Raw genomic sequence first — 21,688 nt, 5'->3', positions numbered from 1 at the left:
TGAACAAACAATGCTCCCAGCTGGGAGAAAATGTAGGGGGAGGGAGGACGGGAAAAGACAAAATGGAAGGTGTTCTGGCTCTCTTTCTCTACTGCCACTTGTACTAAGGAAGATAAGGACAGTGTGAAGAAGAAGATCAAAACAAATAGAGCCAGTCCTAAAAGGTACTCAGCATCTTAACTTCCACTGAAATCAGTATGAACCGTGTATCACCTCACTTTAACAGAACTGGGATTTATCCCCTCTCATGTCAGAGCAGGGGGAAACTTCTTCCACTGCAGTTCATTTCTGGGTCTGTTCCTGGGGTGGTGGGAGTCCAGTCTGGCCACCATGACCTATTCCAGAATAAGCCACGGGGGCAGGAGGGGGGGTGTTGCTAGTGGCAGGATCTATCCCAGAAGTTACAATTGAGTCACCCTCTTTCTTTACTAGTATTTTGTTTTCACAAACGTTGCAGCATATCAGTGCCCTCTAATTAACACATACTTCTTTTTCTTTCTAGACTGATAATCAGATGTTGGCATGACCATCTTTGTATTAGTTTTCTCTCACCAATATACTGTGAAACTATAGAGGAAACAGTGCCTTAGATCACAAATACGCATCGAAATAATAGAACTACAAAAGAGTCTAAGATGTTTTGGTTTATTTGTATTTCTCCAGATAAGCTTAGAAAATGTTAATACAAACTTTCTCATCTTCAGGACAGCAATAACGTCCATTCTGAAGGACCTTCCTTTTTATTTTCAGATACAATTGGCTGGTTCACTGACTTGTGAAGTACGCATGTCTAAATGCTGCATTTTGATTTTGACCTATCTTCATTTGTATTAAATGATAAATATAAAACAATCAGAACGTAATAAAAGGTTTCAAAATAAAAAAAATACAAAACATTTAGATAATGATGTAACTGTATAAAGAAATGAAACATGGAACTAGTGAAATTTTTTCCTATTATCTTTGGTGACTAAGTATTTTATTTGCCTGAATTGCTATAGATGTTCTTAAGCATAGAATTATCCAGTCTTCAAAAAAAAATCTGTCAACATATTTCTGTTCTATTTTGGTACTTCTATTGACTTTTCCTATAGTATATTAGCACTATTAATTTATTCACTAAGTGATCTAACTAAGATTTGTCATAAGTGATTCTCTCTCATTCTCTGTATTTCTTGCTCAAGATATAGATACTCTTTTTCATAAATAGATGCATACAGGTATAACCTCCAAAACACAGATAAATAGATGTTAAAGGTTTAGAGAAAAATAAACAAGAGTGTGCTTTGGATAGCACCTCAAAATTTTTGATGGTTGTCTGTTCTTGTATTTGCTCAGGCCACCATCATTCAAAGTAAGCCCTAAAGGACTAACCTCTTTGAAGAAGCTCCTCTTCATGCTCATGAACTGTATCCTTCTTGGACTCAGTATTAACCTAATATTCAGCTTGATGCTCTTCATCCAGGAACCAATCTTGCCTGAGCAATCAATCATTTTGGCAGTAAAACACAGAAGAGTTCATCCCTACACTGTTCACACCAGAATCCATGCAATCACCAGTTTCTTCAATCAATGAGCAAAGATGTTGGCAGGGCTATTGTAAGAACAGATGCTTTTGAGAGTTCTTAAGCAAAGGCCCTAGTGACAGAGATATAACTTCCCGTCACTAGTTATGAATGTATTTCTGTGTGGATAGCTTAAACCGTCTAGCGTCCATGTCTGGAAATTCAACACTTCTCCCAAATGGGACCACAGTATCACTGAGATGATAATGTTAAACACTGTAAAAAGAGATCAGGGTTAAGCAAAAGGAAGCTAACCCTCCATCCGCTGGCAGTTAGTGACCATCCTTCAGTGCCTGTAAGCCTGTTATCACAGTACAGCCTGGCCAGCTTGTGACAAGGTTTGGGTCCTAGCCTAAATATTCTGTCACCAACCCCCTTTTGTGCTCCAAATCATATGTAAGCTTTTGTTTCTTGCTCATTTTACAGCGGATTTGCACAATTGGAAGAAAGGCACATTATGTCATTAAATCTGCTGTTCTGCCCTACTCTTAGCCCTGCTCTTCACTGTAGCCATTAGGCTGAAACTCACTGTTCACCCTTGTCTGCTATGGAACTAAGTATCCCAATTTTACCCCAAACCAAAATCATTCCAGCAGCCAAAAACTGCACAGCATCTGGGCTTGGAGCTATTCCAGGAGTCGTCTTTATGATTTATTATACCACAGTGCCTTCTTAATGCTGCAGCTCAGGAATGAAATGAGTGAAGCAGCTGGACCAGTGACAAGTATAAAAAACCTTATACCATCATCCCTGACCCTTTTAGAGCAAGGGATAGGTAAGTAAAGAGTATATAAGTAAGCATACCTGCACTGCTATAGGAGCATGAGTAAGTGCAGAATGCCAGGAGCTCACCATTGGCAGAATAACCTCATTTCTTTTTCTCCTTGGAAATTTTTACATTCACACTTATTCTTTTCCAAAACCTTTTTGTCCTTAATTGCTAAAACTAAATTTGGCTGTAAAATCAATTTAGCTGAAACTGTGTACTCATACGTCTACAGCATTCTGCTGAGTAATGCAGTAATCATGGTAGAACTTAAAGAAATTTGGAGATGAGTTTCCTGTCATATAGAGCCAGATAATTTTTGTGAACGTGCTGCTATTGGAAGGACTTATCATAACTGCCCCCTTTTGCTTATATTCCTCTGTAAAAATCACTGAAAGGAAAGAAGAGGAAGGAGGAAAGAAGAAAGAGGAAAGGTGAAGGGGGGAAAGGAGGAGGGAGAAGGAAAAAGAAAAAGGGAAAAAGTGAAAGAAAAGGGGTAAAGAAAAAATATTACATGATTCAGCTCTAAAAATTTTAAGGAGATCTTTGGTTGTATTTAGGAAAATCCAAAGATACTACTTCTGCTTGTAAAAATCTACAAACTATAGATCAGGAACTGGAAAGACGGAATGGAGGAAGCTCATATGCAAGATACAAGGTGAACTATCAGTATCCCCCAGTATCGTACAGCCATTCTTATATTTAGGCACATATGTGTAAATTGAGATTTTCCCTTTAATATATATTTATAAAATTTAATGGATAGATAATTGCAGCCTCCCAGTTTTCTAACAATGATACCCTTTGCCTATTAGATCTCTTTTCCATCAATGAGTAAATGTGTTAGAACTTGTAGAGTAATATAGCATTTAGCATGAAGAAAAATTTCACAATTTGGCTTTAAAGAGGCACTAGATCCTAAAGTCTGATTCCAAGATATCTAAATCTACATAAACTTAATTCACAAAGTAATAGATGATACATAAGTTTAAGTGTAGGCTTAAGTCTGTTTCTAAGTGCACAGGAACAAGATTCCGTTCTGTAAAATATTTTACTGGAATTTCTGGAGAATAGCACTGGTAGTGACATGGAAAACAATAGGTAGCCACTTGATGCAAGAAGGATATAAAAATCTGACCCATTCAATTTTGCATCAACTCAACTGCTAGAAAATGTTGTTCTTTTGTTCCTTAAACTCTAAAAGGGGCAGCTTTCCTGACTGTGATGGTCTTGATTACCATCACTTTCTGTTTATATAAATTAATCTCAGACTTAAAGCTATGCTGAAAATTTCTTGTCAGTTTTGGTATTCACTATTTTATTCTGACTTGCAAGATATTGTCTCAGATTGTCCATGCCTGCTGAAGACTGTTTCAACCTAAAATAGAGAATATTGCCTCACTTATCTGGTCAGTGAAGATCTCTAGCAGATGATGTCTGAGGTTGTCACCTAACTCTAAAATGGTACTTAGACCTTTTTATTTAAAATATGCATTATTATTAGCCTCATTCTGCCTTGTTTTTCTGCTGGAGATAGAATGTCAAAGCCAAATGTAAGCCAGAAATACTTCCCTGTGGATGTAGACACATATTGGAAATGAGCTGGGAAACTGCAGGAAACAAATGAAAGGGAAATAAATGACAGCAGCTTCTTGTAACATCCTTGTTTGTTGTTACAAGGCAGAAGAACATGCTTGGTTTAACTCATGTAAAGAACAGTCTGCATAAGGAGTAGAAGTAGAGCTGGTCTGACAGCAAAAGAAACCTTGATTTTATAAAGGAATACAAACATGGTTTGCTAAACTGAACACACTGACCAGATATAACATATTCTCACTGAAAATGTCTTTCATTTTTTTGTACACCGCAACCTTCTCGGTCAGGAACTTTTGATAGAAATGCAATATACTGTGGATTTTGCTTTCTGCTTTATTAATCCCAAGTGCCTTTAGTATGTAAAATCTATTCTATTTTCAGCTGTTGGACAAAAATACATCATATTCAGTAAAAGAAATTTGAAACTCATTAGATTTTTCAACCACTGTACTGGCTGATGTCCTCTCCCCCTTTGTTTCTCCAGGGAAACTGTTCTGATTTTTCAGTGCTCAGCTTACACGCTAGTCCATTCCCAACAGAGCTTTTTATTTTCAAATAGAACGTAATGTGGAAATCCACAAGCTACCTCCTAAAGTCCCAGAGCTGTGCTATGATGAGACTTCACCTCAGCAAATGAAAAAGGCCTTGTTAGGCCAACTGTACACAGGCTTGTTTCTAGTGTACTGCTTCTGATTTTGGAGCCTGGAAGTTAGGCATTGCTGTGACCAGTGCTGGTAAGCTAATGCCCTTCTTTGGATCAAGTCTGTAACTGCCTAGTAAATATTCTGAAGATTAGACACTCATATAATGGAGCTGAGATGTTTGACACCACATCACATCATGCTTTATATGGAAAGTCTGGAAACTAAAAACAGGAGATCTCAAGGGATCTTTACAAAGTAGGATAGCCAATTCAATGAGCTATGATTTTCAGTGGAGGCTGAGCTGTTCTTTTATTGGAATAAGATGTGGGTCACAAAGATTTCGCAAAGTATGTTTAATTCTTGCTAGAGGCATTGCTAAACTTATCAATAAATAAGGGATATGACAATTTTACTACCTGGGTGTCCTTAGGAAGTCTCATGGAGCAATTAACTCTACTCTCTTGCAAGCAATTTGACACAGTTCTAGTTTGCACACATCATAAAGAAAAAGCAAAGATACTTACCAGCTACGACATCTGATATGCCATATCATATAAGACTTGCCTTAGCAAATTATTCAAGGGATATTAACTTTAAACATCTTTTCTACTGAATGTCCAAATAAATTTAATGTTATCAAGGTGATTAATTCACTCTCAACAATAGCCATAAATGAATTCAAAGGCACTTCTATCAATTCCGATAAAAAGAGTAGAAGGCCAGAAGAAATGTTGTTAGTAATACTGAATTACCATCTTGGAATCAGCAACAAAATGTAGGATAGAATATACATGTACTGTTTTTCACATTGTCATTTCATAGCTTATGAGTGACTTGAATTTAGAGAACTTTTCAAGTTGGTAATTCTGGAATCCATCTTCTAAAAATAAACATTATCAGCTGTTATCGGATCAGTTTCTAAACCATTTCAATAACATTTTAATAGGACCCATGGCTGTATCACAGTACAGAGCACCGGAAAAGATGATTAATTACAAAATGTTCCGAGTTGCTGTTGACTACAGTTTTCACTTTGTTTGATACTTTATATTTTTAAAAGGTCGTTTTTGTTCATAACATATGAGATAATTTTTAGTTACTGTGTCGACACCATTTGATGTTGGTTTCAGGATTTTCTGACCCTCTATATTCCTCTCAGTGTCTCAGATCTGTCACTGAAGTCACTGAGCACTGCTCTACCCCTAGGATAGAAGATAATTCTAGGCGCTAGACCCATTAGGAAGCTCTACAAGCAATCTTTACTCACAGACTGTCAGGGATAGATTCAAACAACAAAACACCCAACAGACGTACTGCACAAGGCCGAGAATGTCAGGTAAAGGCTTCTGAATGTAAAGCCATAGCACTGACAGTCCATTCTCCTTACCCAGCACGTGAGTCTAGAATATGTGCCAGTGCTGTCACCCATATTGAAAAGCTAAGGCTTTGTCAACAAAGCTCCTCTGCTTCACTCACACAAGCATAGGATGCCTTTGGTCAGAAATGCTGCACTTTGCACCCAGCTTCCTGATGGTAGAAAGTCTGGACTTTTATGTGTGTGTTGGGTTTGTGTAGCAGGGGGAGGGGCTACAGGGGTGGCTCCTGTGAGAAGCTGCTAGAAGCCTCCCTGGCTCCAAGTCGGACCCGCATCTGGCCAAGGCCGAGCCCATCAGCGACGGTGGTAGCACCTCTGTGATAACGTATTTAAGAAGGGGAAAAAGACTGCTGAGGTAGAGAAGGAAGAAGAAGAAGAGCTACAACAAAGAGAGGAGTGGGATGTGAGAGAAACAAACAGCCGTGCAGATACCAAGGTCAGTGAAGAAGAAGAGGGAAGAGGTGCGCCGGAGCAGAGATTCCCCTGCAGCCCATGGTGAGAGGGCAGGCTGTCCCCCTGCAGCCCATGGAGGTTAACGGTGGAGCAGAGATTCCCCTGCAGCCCATGGAGGACCCCACGCCGGAGCAGGTGGCTGAGCCCAGAGAAGGCTGTGACTCCATGGGAAAGCCCACGCTGGAGCTGTTTGTGAAGGACTGCAGCCTGTGGAAAGGACTCGCATTGGAGAAACTCATGGAGGGCTGACCCCTGTGAGAGGGACCCCACGCTGGAGCAGGGGAAGAGTGTGAGGAGTCCTCCCCCTGAGGAGGAAGGAGCAGCAGAAACAGCATGGGATGAACTGACCGCAACCCCCGTTCCTGTCCCCCTGTGCCACTGGAGGGGAGGAGGTAGAGGAATCGGGAACAAAACTGAGCCTGGGAAGAAGGGAGGGGGGTGGGGAGGGTATGTTTTTAAGATATTGTTTAAGATAGTGTTCTATTTCTCGTTATCCTACTCTGATTTGATTGGTAACAAATTAGATTGATTTATTTTTCCCCAAGTCGAGTCTGTTTTGCCTGTGACCATAATTGGTGAGTGATCCCTCCCTGTCCTTGTCGCAACTCGCGAGCCCTTTTGTTGTATTTTCTCCTCCTCATCCCACCAGGGGGGAGGAATGAGCGAGCAGCTGAGTGGTGCTTTGTTGCCGGCTGGGCCTAAACCACGACAATGTGTTCTGGCTGTGATTCCTGAGGTACTTTTGAAGGGAAAACAAACTGCATCTTTAAGATTTAGACTATTTGGTTATTACAAGAGACAAACAGATGGATAAAAAAAAAGTTCCAAAACTATGATTTTTTTTGACATTCTGTGGCAAAATTTGAAACAGGTGGTAATATTTAAGCAGGCACCAACAATCAATCAGCAATAGTTGAAGGGGGGAGTGGGCTGCATTAGAAACAGTGGCTTTGTTTCTATTTACATTCAAGTTGTGTAGAGAGAGCTTACCACAACAGGACTGTAGTTCATAACTCTGGACAGTACACAAAGGATTCCTTTTAACTAACCTTACTTATTTTAATGTCAGACATCCAGGCTAAGCAAGTCATACAGGTTCCAAGGCAGAGGATGAGTTGTTCCATCATAAAATGTTTCCTCTGACTGCCATAAGTATTATAGTGTGATAATAATGTAATTAGTATTGCAATAATTGTTGCTATTGCTATTAATAGCAATACAAGCACAGTATCAAGGATCAAGCTATCTACTAATTTGGTGGAATACGTGCAATGCTTTCACATTGCTGAGAAATGAAAGAGAGAGAAAGAATCTAAATGTCTTTTTAAGTCAGCCATTGGTTCTTCCTGGTTGTAGTTTCTATCTGGATTTAACTTTATCCATTCACTCTGCTTTTCTAGGTATTTTCATGTGTAGAGCTACTGCAGCTTCTCAACACCTCTGGCAGGAAGAGAACATGGGGTTCCAACCTCCAACATTTTTCCTACCTTCTACCAGATATCATTCAAGAATTACACAGATATCTTTCAAGAATTCTGTTATTACTGGGAAAGCAGAACCTTTCTGAGAAGCTGCTGTCCATAGTAAGTGCTTTATTGCCTTTAGTAAGTGCAGTGAGTTTTTAAAGCTACTTTAAGTCCTGCTTAAGGTCATATTATCTGTCTTTCACACAAGGGGATGAGCTAGTGTCGTGGTTTAACCCCAGTCAGCAGCTAAGCACCACGCAGCTGCTCCCTCACTCCCCCCCTGCCCCACTCCCAGTGGGATGGGGAGGAGAATCGGGAAAGAAGGTAGAACTTGTGGGTTGAGATAAGAACCGTTTAATAACTAAAGTAAATACAATACTAACAATAATAATAATAATGAAATATAATAATAACAATAATAGCAATGAAAAGGAATATAGCAAAAAAAAAGAAGAGGGGAAAAAAAAAAAACAGTGAGGCACAATGCAGTTGCTCACCACCTGCTGACCGATGCCCCAGCAGTGATCTGCGCCTCCTGGCCAGCTCCCCCCTGTTTATATACTGGGCATGATGTTTCATGGTATGGAATATCCCTTTGGCTAGTTCAGGTCATCTGTCATGGCTATGCTCCCTCCCAGCTTCTTGCACACCTGCTTGCTGGCAGAGCATGGGAAACTGAAAAATCCTTGGCTTAAGATAAGCGCTACTTAGCAACAACTAAAACATCAGAGTGTTATCAACATTATTCTTACACTAAATCCAAAACCCAGCACTGTACCAGCTACTAAGAAGAGAGTTAACTCTGTCCCAGCCAAAACCAGGACAGCTAGTCAGCTCTTTTTGTCTATAACAGCAGTTGTTTATCTAATTACTGATATGTGGTGTAGGACACTCCCCAGAATCTACTTTTAACATAGAACAAAAGTAAAATAAGAGTCAAGACAAAAAAATATTTTCTTGGCTTACTGAATGTTATTTCCTGTTCTGAAAAACACACATGTGGCAGAATGAGTTATAAACAGCCTTACTTCAATTTTGTACACTCCTGTCCAGCCAAGCCATATAACTACAGCTCACTTTTTTTTCTGTGTACATAAGCTGTTGACACAAAAATATACTTTGCATAAAGACAGGGAAAGAAACATGAACATATACTCTTCCATTGTTCAATTATTTGTTTTGGTTGTCATTGTTTTACATAGACTGTTCAAACAGGTTTTAGAAAAAGGCTTGTTTGCCCCAGACATTTAAAGGCAAATGAAGAAACACAACAGGAAGAAGCCCACTTTTTAGTAGGCAAGATTTAGTTCAGCATACCGTGGATCTTTTACAAATATATTGAATATGTTAGTTGCTTGCTTGTCATTTTCCCTGCAAATATTATTGCTATACCTTACATCACCTACCATTTTCAGCATGTTCAACATTCCTCTGTTGCACCCCCAGAGTGCTCCCCAGCTAGCTGATCACCGACAGTCCAAAGTGCTGATGAGTATAATCACCAAACCTTGACTCATGCTCCATGAAGAGGGAGCTAGGTTTCTTCCTTTAAGGAGCCTGAAAATGAACATCTTTCTATCACAATTTGATCATGGAGTATGAAGGCCAGGTAGGATGTTATTTACCCTTTCCCTTAAAGTAGCCTTAATAGTTTGTTTGTGGGTTGCATAGAGAAGCTCTTCTGCTCTCATGCTTGATTGGACCAAGATCAATTTTCTAAGAAGTAAAAAGCATACTTAGTCATTAAACAAAAAGGAAAAGGGAACTGAGACAGAGCTACAACCTGCCTGCTATACAAAAAGCATGGGAATTGGCAATTCAGTAGAAGAATCTGGTTTTCTTTAAGGCTATTAAAAAAAAATAGCACTGGCTTCAGTGATAGCAGGTTCAAGACATGTCTCAGGTAAGACTCCAAGATAAAATGTGATGCTAAAAGAAGCTGGTCATCTGTCATGGGAAGCTGAGCTCTTTCCACTTCTGCGGGAGGTGGGAGAGTTTTGTTTCTCACAAGAGACACTTTGCACTCCCACAGGATGGGGAGCTAATTTAGAATTACTAGAAACCAAAAAAGCCAAATCCTTACAGATTTGGTGTTATGTGACTAGGTTATACCTTTTGATCAACACACAAAATGAGAACTGTTTGGGTTTTTAATAGATATTTTCTCAAATACATGTTTTTACAGTGCAAAGCACACTATTCACTGACACAGTAAGTCTGACAGCTGGGCAATTAGGTTGTGAATTTTGATTTTATTAGCTATGGCCCAAATTGACAGTTTTACCCAAGTATAAGTAAGAAGAATTCCATTTAATATTTTGAGTCTTTGTAGCAGGTCATCTACTGAATATGTTGCTGTAATAGAAAGAAATTTCTTAATTTAACTTTGAAGTGCTAGAAGCCGCTAATAGAGTCTTTACCTTTCTGTTGTATTATAACTCACGTGCATGCAGAAGGTTTTATCTGTCTCTGTTTCATAAATCTTATAGCAAAGTAATCTTACCTAAACAAAGGTGAGAATGAAATCACATAAAGACAGTAAAACAGAAGTCTCTTCGTTTTGTTTGACTTTCTTCCTGTAACTCCCTATACCTGTCTACCCGAATGACTGAATTCTCTGGGACAGGCAGCTTCCCCACCACCACTCCCAAGGTTGTTCTGGGCCTGCTGTAGAAATACAGCACCTTCTTTCCTAGTGCAGCAATCACAGCTTAGACTATGTTTCCTGTAAGTGTCCCGCTTTTGGCTTGATGTTTTTATGCCATGTTAAATCAAACTGCTTAACATGCAACTGAGACAACGAACTGTTTTTATTCCCAGAAAACAGTGAATGGTCAAGTGTCCTCTTTGTTTTCTAGGATTGGTTGAAGTTTTTCATGAGCCTTCTCTGGTTTTCTTGGGTTTGGCTTGGTGTTTTGTTCCTCCACACAAAAGCTGGCTTTCTAACAATTGCTTTTGCTGGTGTGGATCACTGTCTTCTTTCCTTGGAAAATGTTGACGTTATCCTGAAATCTTAAACCTGCAGATATTCTCTAGTGCTCATTTACTTACTTTATGGGAACCACACAGACCATATTGCTATCTTTTCTTTGCACTGAATCATTATTTTTCATGACACACTGTGGCTTTTGAAATTATTGCCTCTTTTCATGGAGAGAGGTGCTATGGTATAGCACAGAAAATATACTCACGGCAAACGAGGCCTATAGGAGAGAATTGAGCAAGAAGATACACAAACTGTAGCTCCCAGTGGAATACTATAATGACACATAAAAATCCAAGTGCTTGCAGAGCTGTTTGAAATCTTTGCACCAAAAAACCTATTCCTTTTTGTTTGATTCTACTATGCAAGAAAAATATTTTCCAAACTACTCTGTTATTTATATGATGTAATGAGCATCCGAACTCCTTGACACATTGTTGGCAAGAGACTACATTCTGACTCGTGTTAGTTACCAGGGGACATGCAAACATTCTTTTTATTTTTTGCATGTTGCTTATGTTATTAACACTTCCACAGTATATGGTCAGACAACCTATCTTTCAGTAAAGAGGTACTGGGGAAAAAATGGACCCTTACTTAATCTTTTATACTTATCTGTGCTTTTGTATATACCTCAGGCTCCAAGTGCTTGGACAGTTCTTTAAATCCATATTACAAAAAAAAAGTTAAATCACAAAGAGAATACAGATATATTCAGCCTTGCAAGTTTTTTTTCTTACACAGTAATATAAAAAAGGCTAAGAAAATGAAACTTTCTGTCTCCAAAGCCAAAAATATTGTGTTAAAACCACATTAATCTAAATCCTTCACGTTTGTACCATTTTTTAGAATAATTAAATTTGTAGTATTGCAATATGATGGTTACTAGCGGTTTGAGTTTGTTTCTTGGTATAGTACTGAAGGGGTTTTTTTGCTGAAAAATAACTATTTTAGAATAAGACAAAATAAAAAGTTAAATATAACTTGAAATACCTTTTCAAGTTTACCCATTAAATAGTCTTGCAACAGCAACGGAGCCAACGGCAGTTTAATGTTCAGCTGAGTCACCTGAACTAAAGAATACTGAAATAATGGGATTCTATCATACACTTCTTATTGCTGTTCACCATTTTATTGAACACCCATTGGAAGCATTGAGACTCTGTAGAGACAGAATTTTTTTTAAAGGATACAAATACATAACAGGGACCATAAAGTGACAGTTCTCTGGGACAGTGCCATTTGTGGCTAGATATTTTGTGCAGCATTTAGTTTTGTGATACCCTAGTTTAAATTAGGGCCTTAAGGATTACCTCCCCTTCTAACAGGAATTTGAAGGGATCACTTTCCAACTTAAGTACTTCCCTATTGACATGTTACAAGAGAGATGCTACTTCCAAACCATGAATATTCCTCTATCAAAGTAGATTAAGGACTTAAAAATATTTTCATCTGAATTCCGTATTTGAAAGTAGATTGGGACGGTTAGGCTGAGCTACTCTACTCCACAGATAATAAGCAAATCAAATTCTGTGGAAGAACACAGGTATTGTCCTACTTCTAGCAAGTATTAGATTTCTAATCCAGTGTGCATCTTTAAAAATAGAGTCATTAACAGCTAATACATTTGCAGAACTAAGAATAAAAATGCTTTCAAATATTAGGAATAAGAGTAATTTTGAGTGTACTGTTGTATTGCCTCCATCTTTTCTGAGACAGTTAAAATTAATCTTATTACTGTGGTGATTTCACAGGCAATCTAGATTAATGTTTGCAATTATTGGACACTAGCATCTGGGAATTGCTGGTTTGGGAGTGCAAACACTTATTTAGATAACCTATACATTTATATTTCTTATTAAGTATCTTTCAAAAAAATCAATATGGCAATTAAGGCAGATGATAGTGTAATCTTTAGTAATTAGCAATTGATCTTCAGCTGCAAGAAAAATACTAATAGGCTTTCCTTTTTATTACAGCTCTAGCTGGACAAGCCCTGTGCCAGGAATATGAAAGCCCCAGGCAAAATTCAAGGATACTTTTTATTACATTCATTTCAAAAGAAAAGAAACAAAAAATTTGTAAGTCATAATATATCCAAATACTAGCAAAAGACCTTCTTCACTAGCTTCTTAACTCACGCACACCAAATTGTTTTCCTCTGCTCCAAAAGAAAACATCCACATATGTTTGTTTGAATTTCAATCTTTTAAAAGATTCATTTTGTTTATTTGCCTTATAATGTTCCCTGAATTCCAGGGGGAAAGGCATACTGAACCCCTCCAAAAAAAGAAAATATTTAAAAAAAAAAAAAGTCAAAAGAGAACACAAATGAAACATTTTTTTCATATTCTAAATCAGAAAAGTATTAAAATTAACTCATTACAATTTGCAAACCTAAATAGAGCTCAAGCATCTCTACTTATTATTTCTACAGTGTCTATAAACTTATATGTATTATTCACTGACTCTTGCAGGAAAAGACCAGAAGTGTTTGGATTGTTAAAATTAGTTGGAGGAAAGCTGAAAGAGGAACCATTCCTAACTATAAATATCTCCTGAAGTGAGTACCAGGGAAGGAAGGGAACTATTGAATCATACGGACAGTCACCAAAATTATACATAACCATGAATAAGGGTGAATGAGATTTAGAACAGGATTATTAATCATTTCCCTCTCAAGACAAAAAGAAGGGCAAATTTCTTCCCCCTCCCTCCAAACCAAAAAAAACTCCAACCCAAAAACTCAAATCCTTTCTGCCCTTAATTTGAGGTTAGTAAGTTTGTGAAAAGCTCTGTGTGGCTCATGCAAAAACTAAAAGACTGAAATCAGCAAACTAAAATAAGGAACCCAGTTTGTAGCTTTTGGGGAGTTCAAATACAGTGTTTGCATCAGGGCAATGTCACAAGACCAGCACAGATATTACCAGAATATCTTTGGCTGAGGAATAGTTTGGGAAGTTAATGTATACTGATAAGATGTTATACCTATAAAAAGTGGCTGCCACATGCAGTTACAGGTGACTGAAGACTACCATTCCTGCAGCTGTTGAGCTGCACTTAATATGTAAGTGAAATTTTACTTAGAATCAATAATTTCACACCCTCTGTATGTTCTTCACAGCTAATACTTTGATTGTTACATTAGCAGTCTTCATCAATACAGGATTAACAACAAAAACTAATTAAAAAAAAAAAAAATTCCTCCCAATTCTGTTTCCTGGTTGTGCAATGGCTGGAGTTTCTGTATCTTATGGATGATTATAATTATTTCTGTTCTATTCTTCCATGACTTTCTATTTTCCACAGTACTGACATGAGGTATTATAACAATGAACAGTTCACCTACTGCTGTTGTCTCTTCACTTCTGTCTGCTACTGTATACAAGTCCTTACCCTTGCTGTGAATCGGTCCTTTTTTTGACTTTCTTCTGCAAGTACCTTTCTCTATTCTATCAGTTATCTCGTCACTGGTTCGGCATGGGTTGAAGTATGTTAGCTAAAAGGAATAGCTGATCTAATAGATTGCCTTACTATATGGGTATCACTGGGGAAACATAAGTGGATCTCTTCTGTAAATATGAGAACATTGTTATCACTGCAGAAAAACCACATTAGCAATCATGGGACTTCCAGGGCTCTCCCATAAATATATTTGGCAACTAAAGAAAGCAGTGTGCTGTTGCTGAGATGCTGTATCAGCAGCAGTGGCAGAGCACTTCAAGTGCTGTTGCTGTGCCCAACAACATACAGAATAGCTCTGGAACTTCTGTGACTTTCACAGACTGCAGTTGCTCTGCTCAGATCTAACTTATTACTCTTTTTGCTGCTAACTATAATGGTCTTCCTCTTAGGGAATACAGATCTGTGACTTGTATATTGATGCACCGTTATGTACTGATCTTTCTTTATCTCTCCTAGTAAAGTATATCACTTCCATTTGAATTTAAGGTCACTTCTTCAAACATTAAATAAACTAGAATCTGCACAAGCTGTAAAGATGCCTATTTTTAAACCATCATCCAGGATGCTGACCACTAGTATAGATAAGTAGCAACAGAAATCAGAAAATATTTGCAGGTTCTGCAGTTTCCAGAGCTCTATTCAAGGAGAGAGTAATGTCAACCAAATGATACCTGAGTACTCAAGAAATTATGCTTTCTATTAAGTAAATAATTCAGCTCTGTCTTCTTCCATTTAAACAATCCCACAAAGTGTATAATCCACCTCAAAATTAAAAACAAACAAAAAAAAGAAAACCCCATGATTACTGATAAAAATGTTTTTTTTTGGCAACTTCAAATATATGCAGCTCTTCTGGGATCTATCATTGCACTTCATTTTGTCAGCCTGCAAAAATAAGACATACATTTTTTATTCTCATCTTGATTAGGCCAAAATGAGGAAATTACTACAATAACAGAATCCAATAGTAGTACATTTTTCAATGACTTTATTTTTTTTAAAGATCAAAAAAGATTACTGAGAGAATAAGTCCAGAAAAGCAGCTGATGCAAATATATTTACTCATGTGGGGAAGTACCTTATACTGTTTTTAATTTCCCTGAAACCATTATACCTCTAGTCCAGAATATCTCCCTTAATTTTGACTCCCAGTTCCTTGGGCTGTGTTCATGGCTGGAAGGTGAGGGCCAGCTACTTCTATTGGTATGGTGCATGACCACAGGGAAGAGGCACCATGCCATCTACAGAAAATTAGATTAACTGCCCAGGATTAACACACTTATATAGTAAATCCTGTGACATGTCCCTATCTCAGCTGACTTTATAGATGTTTGTCAAAAACTAGAAGCATGTTTAAATTGGGTCTTGCAGAAAATAAAGAGTAAGGTTATCTCATGGATCCCATTTGATCAAAGATCTTTGACTTATTAACTGATATAACATGTGCTGATCTTCATGAATAGAAATATTATCTCAGAAAAACCACTTAAAATATTGAAGCTTTTTTTTTTTTTTTTTGCAATGGTTTAACACTGATGTGGGTGAGAGTAGAATTAGGTCAACTGCAGTACATTTGTGGCTAAACTGCACCCTGAAAATTAGCTTTTCAAAGAAAACACAAACAGTTTTTCAATTAAAAATAGTAGAAGGAACACAATGCAAGTCATATTGATGTCTTATTGCAGACTATGTTTTAAACATAGGGGAAAACATGTGACCATAAAACTCTCATCTGTCAGCTTAGAGCAAGGATATCTTACCAACTGTTGTAGAGCTTACCTACTGCTGCATAAGTACAAAATGAGTAGCATCATCCAGCTCTATTTTATCAGAGAAACAGAACACTTTCTAAGCCTATCAGCTGAAATCGTGTCCTGAACACTTACTCTTTCCATCACAACAGTGAGTGAGAGACAGTTTTATTAACAGTGAAAGTAGCTACAGCAGGTAGGGAAAATCCTCCTTGATCTTACACAGATCAAAAAGAAAATGTTTATGCATTTATATATTTATTTAGGTATTCGCTGTTGATGACTACCTCTCCAAGTAAACCTTTTTCTGGGTGAGAGAATGGGAAAGACAAGCCTTCATTATTGTGATTTACTTGTGGAAAATGTAATGTGACAAGACTTGTTTATTTTAACATATCTGTTCTTCCTTACTGTACAGTCAAATATATCCTCCAGTTAGACTTGTCTTTGAAGTTGTGTGACAGACCTGAATGTCACTTCAATGGCAATGTATTTCTCCAATGCAATTTTTTAAGTTCACCAAAAGAATGATGTTTTGTTACAGACTATTAGAAAATTGTATGTGCACTGCATATTTGGTGTTTTGTTGCATAACACACAGTCATATTCAAGCATCATCAGCTGATAGACTTCAAATACTACATCTATTTTTTGAGGTAGCAAATATATACACAAGGTCTCTATCTAAAGTAAACTCAGATGTGATTTTGATCATCCCTAAATGAGTGCTGAAGTTGTAGGTTGAGAAGCAAACAGTTAGTTCATCAATAGTTTAAACTGCTGTCTCGTGTTTAAGGAGTCACAATCTCACCTCTCTGGGTAAAGTAGTGAACCTCAACAGAAATTCAGATTCAGACCAGTGCAATATGAATGGGGTTTGAACAAAAAAAATTTTGGCAACTGGCTAGACAAGAGATTCCCTTCTTTCAGCACATCATCCTTTTAAAGGCAAGAGACAGACCTCTACCTATATAGATATATAAATCACTACATTGATCATCATGGAACAACTGCAAGATACATTTGGCAAAACTAGGCATAACAGTGGATGAGTAACCAAACAGATGGAAGGACAGAAGAAAAGATACTGTAAAACTTTTGAGTATAAAATGATGGTCACAGAAATTTTAGCAAAAGGCTAAACTATGCAGCCCTTTGCATAGCAACACAACTCATTTATGCCTAACACGTTCACTGGTTATTAAATAGGAAAGCATCATCATCTTGTTTTTCCTATCATTTCCAAGCTGGTAATGAATCAGATCTATACAACTTTCTAAACATGGTAACAGTAGACTCTGAAAGTGCCTTTTATTCCATAGACTTTACTTGTCCCTTTGTATTGGGTTTGCGTGTCAAGGTTTTGGTGGCGGGGGAGCTACAGAGGTGGCTTCTGTGAGAAGCTGCTAGAAGCTTCCTCCATGTCCGATAGAACCAATGCCAGCCAGATCCAAGACAGACCCGCTGCTAGCCAAGGCCGAGCCCATCAGCAACAGTGGTAGCACCTCTGTGATAACACATTTAAGAAGGGGAAAAAAATGCTGCACGACAGCAATTGCAGCCTGAGAGAGGAGTGAGAATATGTGAGAGAAACAATTCTGCAGACACCAAGGTCAGGGAAGAAGGAGGGGGAGGAGGTGCTCCAGGTGCCGGAGCAGATTCCCCTGCAGCCTGTGGTGAAGACCATGGTGAGGCAGGCTGTCCCCCTGCAGCCCACGGAGGTCCACGGTGGAGCAGATATCCACCTGCAGCCCGTGGAGGACCCCACACCAGAGCAGGCGGGTGCCCAAAGGAGGCTGTGACCCCGTGGGAAGCCTGCGGTGGAACAGTCTGTTCCCGAAGGACTGCACCCTGTGGAAGGGACCCACACTGGAGCAGTTCATGAAGAACTGTAACCTGTGGGAAGGACTCACATTGGAGAAGTTTGTGGAGGACTGTCTCCTATGAGAGGGACCCCATGCTGGAGCAGGGGAAGAGGGTGAGGAGTCCTCTCCCTGAGGAGGAAGGAGCGGCAGAGACAACGTGTCATGAACTGACTGCAACCGCCATTCACCATCCCCTGTGCCGCTGTGGGGGAGGAGGTAGAGAAAATCGGGAGTAAAGTTAAGCCTGAGAAGAAGGAAGGGGTGGGGGAAAAGTGTTTTAAGATATGGCTTTATTTCTCATTATTCTACTCTGATTTGACTGGTAATAAATTAAATTAATTTTTTTCCCCAAGTCGAGTCTCTTTTGCCTGTGATGGTAACTGCTGAGTGATCTCCCTGTCCTTGTCTCGACCCATGAACCTTTTGTTATATTTTCTCTTCCTTGTCCAGCTGAGGAGGGGAGTGATAGAGCAGCTTTGGTGGGCACCTGGTGTCCAGCCAGGGTCAGCCCACCACAAACTTAAAGTTCTCAGCTTTCTGATTTTCTGTCTCACTTGTGTACACTGACAGACATAAATATTCTGTCATCACCTATTTGTTTTGACTTGGCCTCTCAAGCTTCTCATTGTTTGATTTCAAGGACTAAACAATAAGATCAGAGAGCTGAAATGTATGAAAATAAAGCACTTGTAAAGAGTACTGTTCCAAACTTTATTCTTTCCACTAAATATAATTACCTCCGGCTGAGTGGGTAAAATCTCTAGGTACAGACTGTGCTTGAAGATAAGTCATTTCTGACAATTCTAAAACACAGACTTAGTTTAATAGGAGCTGGAGAGAGTTTTGGCACTTTGACAGTTTGGTAGTTATAAGCAGCTTTGTTTGCAGACTATATTGTACATTGGCTCTTTGAGGTTCTAATGAGATGTGTGATGCATTGGTGATACTCTTAGTCTCCTGGGTTGGTGAGACTAGAAAAATACCATGACCACCAAGAGTCACCTGTCCTAAATGAGAGTGTAGGAAGCCTGTGGCAACATGGCTGACCCTAGATGCAGGTCTGTAGTGCACTGAGTAAGATCTTGTAATAACCACAATTACAGCCAAATTGCTTATATTGTAGAGAATAAAGGAACTTCCACTCACTGCCTGATTTCCTGGCTTTAAAGTTTAGGAGTCATTGCTGAACATACAATAGAGGATGTAGGGACATGGCTGGAGGGGTGAGCTTATACCATTCAACTTAAAATTTCATATTTTAAACTCATTAGTGAAGAGGAATATTATGTAACAGTTCAGCATTAAGACAATACCATTTAGTGAATTTTTTCAAGCAGTTTGGCTCAGCTAAGGAAACCTAAAGGAAATAAAAAGGAACCAAGCCCTACCCAATGCCTTAAGTCTAACTGCTTGCTTTTGTCTCCTTTCTTTTTAAAAAAAAAAACCAAACAGTCACACTTTGGTTGTACATTAGGAACCAAACCTAAGAGAATTCTCTATTTTTAATTTGGTAGGACTACAAGTTAGTTGTTTTTTCATTTGTTCCGTTTGTGGAAGAGGTGGAGGTTAGACTCTTTCAGAGTCTCAGGGAAAAAAAAAAATCATCAACTGTGTCATATATTTCCTAGTAAACGTAACTTTCCGTTAATTACCAAGAGACCCCATACCAGTTGGAGAAAATACTCTCAAAGTCTAAGGAGACTATAGAATCTAGTTATGACTAAATTAATTATTTGACTTAATCAGTTCATTATGTATATATTCAATGAACAGATCTAAAGTTCAGAGACATACACCTTCCACAAACTGTCTAAGGACCTATATAACTTCAGACGGTATTGGTCAGCTTCATCGCCCTTATTTACTTGCCTAGGCAGGTTTAGGAGCTAGGTCCTCTTTCTTTATTCATCTCACAAGAACCTTAAGCTATTTCTCCCACAGATGCATAGGTCTTCACCCTCTGAAACTTTACCCAAACCCTGTTTCAATGTTACATCAGAATTAAGTCACAAGCCTAATTCCTTGCCCAAATAAATCAGGCAGCCAAACCTATGCCCACTCAGTAAAACCTAATCTGAGGCTTCCAGATAGAGTAGCACTCACCTGTCTATATAAAAACTTTCAGTCCCTTGTCACTTATCCTTGTCCTTGAGAGAGTTATTGAGTCTCCAGTTTGCTTTCCAATAGCTATTAAGATTACAATATGTGTTAAAATGAGGCTAGATGATCAGGATGGGGGACAGGGACATTAGAATAGAGAGCCAGCAACTGTGGAGATGCAGGAGAAAGCTGGAGCATAGGCTAGAGATCAGGGAGGAGCCACGAACATATGGGAAGGAGGGGAGACTCAAGACTGGTGTCTTGAGTGCCTGCCTTAGTCACTGGGGCATGTGGCCAGTCAAGCATATAGCTTTTCATAGGAAGATATGCAGGGGCATGGTTAGGCAGAAGCTACCTTGTCCTAGAAACCACATCCCTCTGACAATGCTTCAGCTTCCCAGATGTTATGGATGAAGCCAGCAGCAAGAAACACTGGCCCAAATCCAAAACTTTACAATAATACTACTATTGTATGTCTTTGTTGGTGCAGAAACCATGCAAAACATGTAAACATATCTCTTGAAGACCCACTAACTGCTTTCCATGCATGGGCTGCCAGTCCACACAAACCAGACCCTGTGCAAATACATGAAGGTAGTCTGAAACTGAACAGAGATGGTCATAATTTTCCCCATAGAGCAGTAAGCTGAGAGCTGGACCAGACATGAATTCATCTGAAAAGACAGAATTTCTAGAAGGCTGTGGATAGCTAATGGGACACTGTACAGTGTCAGCTGGCAGAAGGCCTATCCCATGAATTTGATGGCCATCTGTAACACTAATGTAGGATTCATCAATACCCTTGACAAGTTTCCAGGGCCTGTTTCCAGCACCAAAGTCATGTACCAGCTCAGTTTCAGCTCATGCCTCACCCAAAACAAATCGTCCAACAGCTAACTCCTCTGTTTTTGCAACCAGTACTCAAAATTGCCTGGATTCAGCAGATAGTGTGTACCACCTGTCCTCCTCCACATACACACTCCCCTAAGTGCCTCCTCTGCATTCCTGAATGCTAACTGAAAATAATTTCCTCTCTTTTCACAAGAGACTGCAATCATCTCCTTTCACACTCAATCCTCATTTCTGACAAGTGCCTCCAGACACCTGAAAATAAGTCCTTCAGTCAGACTTACTGCAGGCACCTCTAAGACATCAGGCCTCTGGAGATCTCAGACTCCAAAGGCAGAACCTTTCAGTCTAGGAACCCTCTAGGATATCTCCTGGAAAGCCTGTTATCCTTCTGCATTCTCCAAAACATATACCTCTCTTAAAATCTACCACTCTCAAAGATCCAGACAAGAAAAAGGTGCAAACACCTAGCCAGGAGGAAGAAGCAGACATTAGCAAAAGTGAGGAGTCCCTTCAACATTGTGGGATCACTGGGACCTTCACCATTGTGACAGGGATGGTCAACAGGGATAACTAACTTCAAACAGTCCTAAGATCTAGTTTTCCCAAGAGTATAAGATGCAGGTATATAAGAAGAAATAGTCCACTGGCCCACTATGCTCACCAGAGGCAGAAGGTGCTAAATGAGTAGCTGTTCATATGCTGTCACCTAAGAAAGAGGTGACCTATGCATAGACTTCTGAAGCACAAGACTGGTGGGCAATATTAGGAGAAAACAAGGGACATATTACAAAAATAGAAAAGGCAGGA

The sequence above is a fragment of the Gymnogyps californianus genome, chromosome 2 (genome assembly GCF_018139145.2).
Source record: "Gymnogyps californianus isolate 813 chromosome 2, ASM1813914v2, whole genome shotgun sequence".
Classification (NCBI taxonomy): Eukaryota; Metazoa; Chordata; class Aves; order Accipitriformes; family Cathartidae; genus Gymnogyps; species Gymnogyps californianus.
The sequence above is the reverse complement of the archived record's forward strand: the minus strand, read 5'-3'. Positions refer to the sequence as shown.